General features: G+C 39.7%; 1 non-coding gene across 1 annotated transcript; it reads right to left on the reverse strand.

The window, feature by feature from the left end:
- Positions 1 to 4420: 4420 nt before the first annotated feature.
- LOC112700231 (small nucleolar RNA R71) lies at positions 4421 to 4527 on the reverse strand. Its single transcript, XR_003153144.1, has one exon. It is a non-coding gene; the product is annotated as a small nucleolar RNA R71 (small nucleolar RNA).
- Between the last annotated feature and the right edge of the window lie 5320 nt (positions 4528 to 9847).

A 9847-nucleotide genomic window follows, 5' to 3' on the forward strand; every position in this document is an offset into this window, starting at 1 on the left:
GGTAGGAATCAACAAGCAAATTGATAAAATCAAGTATATAGCACACTCAAAATGAAAGGAAACAATCATAACATCATCAAACAAGACAAAACAAAGTATGAAGCATCAAGACTATCCATCAAATTCACAAAAATTGAATGTGGGAATCCAACACTAATGTGAAAATAACAAGTTTAGAAAATAAAGAAGAACTACTACAAATAGCAAAACTAAATTGTAATCAACAAGAACAAAGGTAATCAAGTACTATAATCAAAAGAAAAGTAGAAAGTAAGAGAAGTTGAGAAGTAAAACCTTGAAGAGAGGTAAGAGAAGAAATGGAGAAATGTAAGTGAGAAATTGGTGGACGAAATTGTGATCATTAACAATGGCTCCAAAGACTTGGTGCTCTCAAACGTGAATCACACTTTGTCACAACTCCGCACAACTAACCAGCAAGTGTACTGGGTCATCCAAGTAATAAACCTTACGTGAGTAAGGGTCGATCCCACAGAGAGTGTTGATATGAAGCAAGCTATGGTCATCTTGTAAATCCCAGTCAGGCGGATTCAACTGTGTTAAGAAATTATAGTATACGTGAAGGAATAAAATAGGATAGAGATACTTATGTAAATTAATGGTGGGAATTTCAGACAAGCACATGGAGATGTTTATGCCTTCTGAATCTCTGCTTTCCTACTATTTTCCTTCAATCCTTCTTACTCCTTTCCATGGCAAGCTGTATGTAGGGCATCACCATTGTCAATGGCTACATCCTATCCTCTTAGTGAAAATGGTCCAAATGCTCTGTCACAGCACGGCTAATCATCTGTTGGTTCTCGATCATGTTGGAATAGAATCCCTTGATTCTTTTGCGTTTATCATCACGCTCAGCAATCGCGAGTTTGAAGCTCGTCATAGTCATTCAATTCCGGAATCCTACTCGAAATACCACAGACAAGGTTATACTTTTCGGATTCCCATGAATGCCGCCATCAATTCTAGCTTATACCACGAAGATTCTGATTAAGGAATCCAAGAGATATGCGCCCGGTCTAAGGTAGAACGGAAGTGGTTTTCAGTCACGCGTTCATAGGTGAGAATGATAATGAGTGTCACGGATCATCACATTCATCATGTTGAAGTGCAACGAATATCTTAGAATAGAAATAAGTCGAATTGAATAGAAAATAGTAGTAATTGCATTGAAACTTGAGGTACAGCAAAGCTCCACACCCTTAATCTATGGTGTGTAGAAACTCCACCGTTGAAAATACATAAGTGATGAAGGTTCAGGCATGGCCGAATGGCCAGCCCCCAAAACGTGATCAATAGTCTCCTAAGATGAATAATAAAATAAAACTGAGACCAAAGATGTCTAATAAAATAGTAAAATATTCTATTTATACTAAACTAGCTACTAGGGTTTACAGAAGTAAGTAATTGATGCATAAATCCACTTCCGGGGCCCACTTGGTGTGTGCTTGGGCTGAGCTTGATCTATCCACGAGCTGAGACTTCTCTTGGATTTGAACGCTAAGTTGTAACGTGTTTTGGGCGTTCAACTCTGGTTCGTGACATGTTTTTGGCGTTTGACTCCAGAATGCAGCATGGAACTGGCGTTGAGCGCCAGTTTACGTCATCTAATTACAAATAAAGTATGGACTATTATATATTGTTGGAAAGATCTGGATGTCTACTTTCTAATTCCATTGAGAGCGTGCCACATTTGGAGTTCTGTAGCTCCAGAAAATCCATTTTGAGTGCAGGAAGGTCAGATTCCAACAGCATCAGCAGTCCTTTGTCAGCCTCCTATCAGAGTTTTGCTTAGGTCCCTCAATTTCAGCCAGAAAATACCTGAAATCATAGAAAAACACACAAACTCATAGTAAAGTCCAGAAATGTGAATTTAACATAAAAACCAATGAAAACATCCCTAAAAGTAACTAGATCACACTAAAAACTACCTAAAAATAATGCCAAAAAGCGTATAAATTATCCGCTCATCACAACACCAAACTTAAATTGTTGCTTGTCCCCAAGCAACTGAAAATCAATTAAGATAAAAAGAAGAGAATATACTATAAATCCCAAAATATCAATGAATATTAGTTCTAATTAGATGAGCGGGACTTGTAGCTTTTTGCTTTTGAACAGTTTTGGCATCTCACTTTTTCCTTTGAAGTTTAGAATGATTGGTGATGTGTGAGCATCTTATCTATCTTTTCCTATTGAATTTGCATCTAAATTGTTGAGTTTAATTTAGAAATAATTATATTTTAGCCACTATGGATGCTATTTTGAGTTTTGTGCAATTTTATTTATTTTAGGTAGCATTCGGAGGAATTTGATAAAGTTTCTACAGAGAAGAAGAAGGAACCAAAGAGATGACCATCGAAGACCGACGCGGATGCATGGCTCATGCGACCGCGCGGAATGGAGAAATCACAATGACGCGAACGCGTGGACTGGAATCTGCACAAATGACGCGAGCGCGTGGACGACTCGGACGCGTCACATGCGCGATCTGCAAAAATACAAATGACGCTGTGGGCGAATTCTGAGCTGTTTTAACCCAGTTTCCAACCCAGAAAACACAGATTCAAAGCTGCAGAATGGACAAATCAAGTGGTCCCTACCCATCAATTGAAGATCTGTTAATTAATTCAAATTTAAATTCAAATCTTATCTTTTAGGAAAAGATATTATCTTAATTTTAGATATTAGATTTTTTAATTAATTAGGATTAGTTATAAATAGGAACTCTGTACATTTAGACAAGGACATATAGATTGTTACCAAAACCTTTATTTTTCTTCTCTGAACCATGAGCAACTGATCCTTCATTGTTAAGGTTAGGAACTCTATCTATTTGTAATGGATTAATTCGTTTGATCTTTCTAATTTATTCCATACTTTGATTTATATTTCAATAATTGTTTTCGCTCTTTAATTTAATGAATATTAGGTGGAACGGAAGTATGACCCATGTTCTAATTGAGTTCTTGTAAAACTTGGAAAAGCTCTTTACTTGAACAACAGCTTGGAAACATATTATCCTAAATTTTAATTATTTGGATTTAATGGGATACGTGACATATAATCCCCTTATTTTTGGGTAATTAGAATTTTTGTGGCATATAAACTGAAAATTAATTTTTACCCTCTAATTGGAAGTAACTGACCAAGGAATTCGCAGTTAATAAATTTTAGAGGAGACTAGGAAGGTCTAAGGAATTAGGGCCTAGTCATATATAGTTTGCCATGAAATTATATCTTGCATGATTAAATTAGTTAGTAATAAAAATAAATCCAGAAAAATAGATAACTCTGAAACCTTAACTATCTTCTCATTATATTATTCCCAACTTATTTATTTGTCTGTGTCTAATGCTCTTTGAATACCCAAAACACTCTTTTCTGCTTGCCTGACTAATCCTATCAACACTATTGTTGCTTGATCCATCAATCCTCGTGGGATTGACCCTTACTCACGTAAGGTATTACTTGGTACGACCTGGTGCACTTGCCGGTTAGTAAGTGTGGGTTATAAATTCCGCACCAAGTTTTTGGCGCCGTTGCCGGGGATTGATTGTGATTGACAACTATTAGTTGTTTGATTACTTAGATTAGGCATTTTAATTTTTATTTTAATTAAATTTTGCTTTCAAATTTTCAAAATATATATATATATATATATATATAAAATATTTTCGAAAATTAAAAAAAAATAGCACCAATATTTTTCTTAATTTCTGAAATTAAGTTTGGTGTTACCTATTTATTATTTTCCTTCTATTTATTTTATTCAATATTTTTATCTCTTTACACAAGTTACCTCACTGGGAATTCTCTGCACTCTGACGTAGAGATTCCCATTCTTTCTTGTTTTCTTGTCGTTTATGCGCAGGAACAGAGACAAAGAAAATCTCTTAGACTTTGATCCTGAACCTGAAAGGACTTTCAGGCGGCGTTTACAACAAGAAAGACTTTACAAGGCTACAGAATCCACTATGGATCCCAATAATAATGCTAATGTCAATATGGCAAATCTGAATGGAGATGATCAACAAAGGAGAGTGCTTGGCTCTTATTCTGTCCCTACTGCGGATCTTTATGGAAAAAGCATTGTGGTACCCCCTATTGGTGCGAACAACTTTGAGTTGAAGCCTCAACTGGTCATCCTGGTGCAACAAAACTGTCAGTATCATGGCCTTCCCCACGAGGACCCAAATCAGTTTATTTCTAGTTTTCTGCAAATTTGTGACACCGTGAAAACAAATGGAGTAAACCCAGAGGTGTACAAACTCATGCTCTTCCCGTTTGCTCTGAGGGATGGAGCAAACTATGGCTAGATTCTCAACCAAAGGAAAGTTTGGATACTTGGAACAAGGTGGTTACTGAGTTTCTCACAAAATTTTTCCCACCAAAGAAGCTAACTAAGCTTAGGATGGAGGTTCAGACCTTCAGACAGAAGGATGGTGAGACTTTATATGAAGCTTGGGAGAGATACAAGCTACTGACTAGGCAATGCCCTCCAGACATGTTCTCCAAATGGACACAAATAGACATATTTTATGAAGGCTTGGGTGAAATGTCCAAAATGTGCTTAGATAATTCTGCAGGAGGTTCATTGCACAAGAAGAAGACACCGGAGGAGACTATTGGGCTTATTGAATTAGTTGCTAGCAACCAATATTTATACTCCTCTAACAGGAATCCTATGAACTCTGAGGCTCCTCAGAAGAAGGGTATCATGGAAGTGGAAACTCTTAATGCTATTCTTGCTCAGAACAAGCTTATGTCTCAGCAAATAAATCTTTTTACTCAACAGATGGGTGGCATGCAAGTCTCAGCTATCAACACCCGAAATTCCCTCAAGAAGCCTCGTATGACATGACAGGTAATTTTGTGCAGAATGATAACTATGATTATACTCAAGCCTCTTCTGAACAGGTCAATTACATGGGGAGTGCTACTAGAAATCCCAACAATGATCCCTATTCTCAGACATACAATCAAGGTTGGAGAAATCACCCAAAATTTGGATGGAGAGGCCAACCTCAGGGACCTTAAAATTTTAACAATAACTCTCAAGGCGGCTTCCAACAGAACAATTACAATAACCGCCCACCTCAGCCTCAACAGGCCAACTCTAAATCCAAGGAAGATTCGAATTGGGAGATGATGGGGAGTTTTATGCAGGAAACAAGAGCCTCCATCAGAAAGTGGAAATGGGCCAGCTAAGCAAGCAAGTACCTGAAAGGTATGCCAGTACATTTCCAAGTGATACAGTGGTAAACCCAAGAGAAGATTGCAAGGTGATTCAATTGAGAAGTGGTAAAACAGCTGGCTCTGAGACAAGGGCTAATGAAGAGCTAGTTGAAAAGAAAGCTCCAGAGGAGAAAAAGGAAGAAGTGGAGCACGCCCCTACAAAGCGTGCAGACAACCCATTCCCTGACTCTCTAGACACATATCCTACATTATCAAAGGCTCCTGAATACAAGCCAAAAATGCCATATCCTCAGAGACTTCAGAAGGCTTCCAAGGAAAAATAGTTCTCTAAATTTTTAGATGTGTTCAAGAAGCTATAGATCAACATTCCCTTTGCAGAGGCTCTGGAGCAAATTCCTCTCTATGCTAAATTTATGAAAGAATTGTTGACCCACAAGAGGAACTGGAAGGAACAAGAAACAGTGGTGTTAACCAAGAAATGCAGTGCCATTATTCAACACAACCTTCCTGAGAAGATGCCAGATCCAAGGAGCTTTGTCATTCCTTGCACCATTGGAGATGTCACCATTCAGAGAGCTTTATGTGACCTTGGAGCCAGCATCAATCTCATGCCACTTTCAGTGATGAAAAATCTTCAAATTGAGGAGGTAAAACCCACTCGTATTTTTCTTTAACTTGCTAACCTTTCTATTAAATTACCTGTGGGTGTTGTTGAGGATTTACTTGTTAAAGTAGGACCATTCATCTTTCCTGTTGATTTTGTTATATTAGACATGGAAGAGGAGGTAAAATCCTCTATTATACTTGGTAGACCCTTTTTAGCCATAGGTACAGCTTTGATTGATGTACAAAACGGTGAATTGACTCTGAGAGTCAATGAAGAACAGGTGGTCCTTCATGTTTTTAAAGCTCTCAAGCACCCTAATGATTCTGAAGGATGTATGAAAATAGATATTATTGAACCACTTGTTCAAGAGGTACTGAAAGTTGAGGTGCTGGATGACATTCTGGATCCTATCTCTGAATATGAATTAGTTGAAATTGATAAATCACCACCCCAGAAGGCTATGGTCTACACGCCTAAAGCAAAGGAGGAAGTCCCCAAGCTTGAGCTCAAATCCTTACCTCCTTCTCTAAAATATGTGTTCTTAGGTGAGAATGACTCATATCCAGTAATTATTAGCTCTTCCCTGAAGCCTGAAGAGGAAGAGGCGCTTATTTCAGTGCTCAAGAGCCATAAAACAGCTCTTGGGCGGACCATTAGTGACTTAAAGGGGATTAGTCCAACCAAGTGTATGCACAAGATTCTCCTTGAAGATGATGCTAAACCAGTCGTGCAACCACAAAGGAGACTCAATCCAACCATGAAAGAGGTGGTCCAAAAAGAGGTAATGAAACTATGGGAAGCAGGAATTATTTATCCTATTTCTGACAGTCCTTGGGTAAGTCCTGTGCAGGTAGTCCCCAAGAAAGGAAGGATGACAGTGATTAAGAATGAAAAGAATGAGCTTATTCCCACACGAACCATCACAGGATGGAGAATGTGTATAGACTACAGGAGGCTCAACACTGCTACAAGGAAGGATCATTTCCCCTACCTTTTATTGATCAGATGCTTGAGAGGTTAGCTGGTCATGCATTTTATTGTTTTCTAGATGGATATTCTGGATATAATCAAATTGCAGTGGACCCCCAAGATCAAGAGAAGACAGCATTCACATGCCCCTTTGGAGTATTTGCCTACAGAAGAATGCCTTTTGGACTTTGCAATGCTCCAGCAACTTTTCAGAGGTGTATGCTTTCAATTTTTTCTGATATGGTTCAAAAGTTTATTGAGGTATTTATGGATGACTTTTCTGTTTTTGGTAATTCTTTTGAATCCTGCCTTAATCATTTATCTCTTGTTTTGAAACGGTGTCAAGAATCAAACCTTGTTTTAAACTGGGAAAAATGTCATTTTATGGTTACAGAAGGTATTGTTCTTGGACACTGGATTTCAAGTAAGGGGATTGAGGTTGATAGAGCAAAGGTGGAGGTAATTGAAAAATTACCACCACCTACTAATGTTAAAGCAGTCAGGAGTTTCTTGGGTCATGCAGGATTTTATAGAAGATTTATAAAGGATTTTTCTAAAATTACTAAACCTCTAAGCAACCTCTTGGTTGCTAATGTTCCTTTTGTCTTTGATTTTGATTGGTTGCATGCTTTTGAAACTCTGAAAGCAAACCTTACCTCTGCTCCCATTATAGCTCCCCCTGACTGGGATCTACCATTTGAATTAATGTGTGATGCTAGTGACTTTGCTATAGGAGCTGTTTTAGGACAGAGGCATGGTAAGCTTGTACATCTCATTTACTATGCCAGTCGTGTGTTGAATGATGCCCAAAAGAATTACACAACTATAGAAAAGGAATTATTAGTTGTTGTGTATGTTGTTGATAAGTTTAGGTCCTATTTACTTGGTTCTAAGGTTATTATTTATACTGATCATGCTGCTTTGAAGTACCTTCTAACCAAACAGGATTCTAAACCAAGATTAATCAGATGGGTGTTTCTCCTTCAGGAGTTTGATATTGAGATAAAAGACAGAAAAGGGTCAGAGAATCAAGTAGTCGACCATCTTTCCAGAATTGAGCCTGAAGCAGGAGTACAACCACCTACAGCTGTGACTGAGACGTTTCCAAATGAGCAGTTGTTCCTCATTCAGCAGGCACCATGGTTTGCAGACATTGCAAACTATAAAGCCATGAATTTTTCCCAAGGGAGTACAGTAGGCAACAAGTGAAGAAGCTATTGACTGATGCAAAGTACTATATTTGGGAAGAACCATACCTTTTTAAAAGGTGCTCGGATGGAATAATCCGGAGATGTGTCCCGGATGAGGAAAAGCAGCAGATTCTTTGGCACTGTCATGGGTCTGATTATGGAGGCCACTTTGGTGGTGAAAGGACAGCTACAAAAGTCCTTCAGAGCGGGTTTCACTGGTCGACTTTCTTTAAAGACTTAAGAGCATTTGTGAAGCACTGTGGTAGATGTGAAAAAGCTGTAAATCTCCCTGCAAACCATGAAATGCCACAGCAGGGGATTCTTGAGGTTGAGTTGTTTGATATGTGGGGTATTGATTTCATGGGACCTTTCCCACCCTCACATTCAAACAACTATATTCTAGTGGCAGTTGACTATGTGTCTAAGTGGGTGGAAGCCGTAGCTTTGCCCACCAATGATGCCAAAGTGGTAATGAGCTTTCTTCAGAGATATATCTTTAGCCGGTTTGGTGTCCCAAGGACACTCATTAGTGATGGAGAAAGCCATTTCTGCAACAGACAGTTGGACACTCTTCTGCAGAGATATGGAGTCCGTCATAAAGTGGCAACCCCTTATCACCCTCAGACAAGTGGACAGGTTGAAGTTTCCAACAGGGAACTTAAGAGGATTCTAGAGAAGACCGTCAATGTTTCAAGAAAGGATTGGTCTAGGAAGCTTGATGATGCTCTCTGGGCATACCGGACAGCATACAAGACTCCAATTGGCATGTCCCCATATCAGTTAGTCTATGGCAAAGCCTATCACTTGCCAGTTGAGCTGGAGCACAAGGCTTATTGGGCAATTAAGTATCTGAATCTTGATTTAGAAGCTGCAGGAATTAAGCGGATGCGTCCGTTGAATGAGCTTGATGAATTCAAATATTCAGCCTATGAGAATGCTAGGCTCTATAAGGAGAGAACCAAGCTACTGCATGATAAGAAGATTGCCATCAAAGTCTTTGAGCCAGGACAAAGAGTGCTTCTGTATAATTCAAGGCTCAAATTCTTTCCCGGGAAGCTGAAATCCCGGTGGTCAGGACCGTTTGTGGTTACTAGAGCCTCACCATATGGTCATGTTGAAATACAGGAAGAAAATTCTGATAGAAAATTTACCGTGAATGGCCAGAGGTTGAAGCACTATATTGGAGGAGAGATTGACCGCCAGAGGTCCACTCATCTGCTGAACTAGCAGAACTGACCGTCAAGCTAGTGACGTTAAAGAAGCGCTTGTCGGGAGGCAACCCGATCATTTCGTATCCTTCACTATTTTTCGTAGTAGTTTTTCTTAGTTATTTTATTTTCATTGAGTTCTTACTAATTTTCTGATCATGCAGCTATGTTCTCCCAGGAACCGAACATCTAAAAAAAATGCCATGCGACGTGACCGCATCAACGACGCGTCCGCATCGCAAGGAGAGGGGAGAAAATAAAAACGAACAGAGAGTCACGCTGGAGCGTGGCTGGAGGGGTACCAGTAGCACAAATCGCCCCACGCGACTGCATCGCCGACGCATCCGCGTCATGTGGGAATATTAGCCTCCCACGCGACCGCGTGACCCACGCGGCCGCGTGCCCTGATTTTCGACGTAAAAAGGGTGCACAACCAAATATTGTGCTGGAGTGATGATGGCTTGGTGCTAGACGCATAATCCCTATCACGCGAACGCATCGCCGACGCGTCCGCATCATTCCCTTCTGAAGCCACTCACGCGATCGCATGCCCCCACACGATCGCGTCACCCCAAATTTGGCAAATATTTAAATTCGAACAGAGAGTTGTGCAGGCACGAGGCTGCACTCGCGCCCGAAGCATAACATGGGTCACGCGA

The sequence above is a fragment of the Arachis hypogaea genome, chromosome 6 (genome assembly GCF_003086295.3).
Source record: "Arachis hypogaea cultivar Tifrunner chromosome 6, arahy.Tifrunner.gnm2.J5K5, whole genome shotgun sequence".
In the NCBI taxonomy this organism is placed as follows: Eukaryota; Viridiplantae; Streptophyta; class Magnoliopsida; order Fabales; family Fabaceae; genus Arachis; species Arachis hypogaea.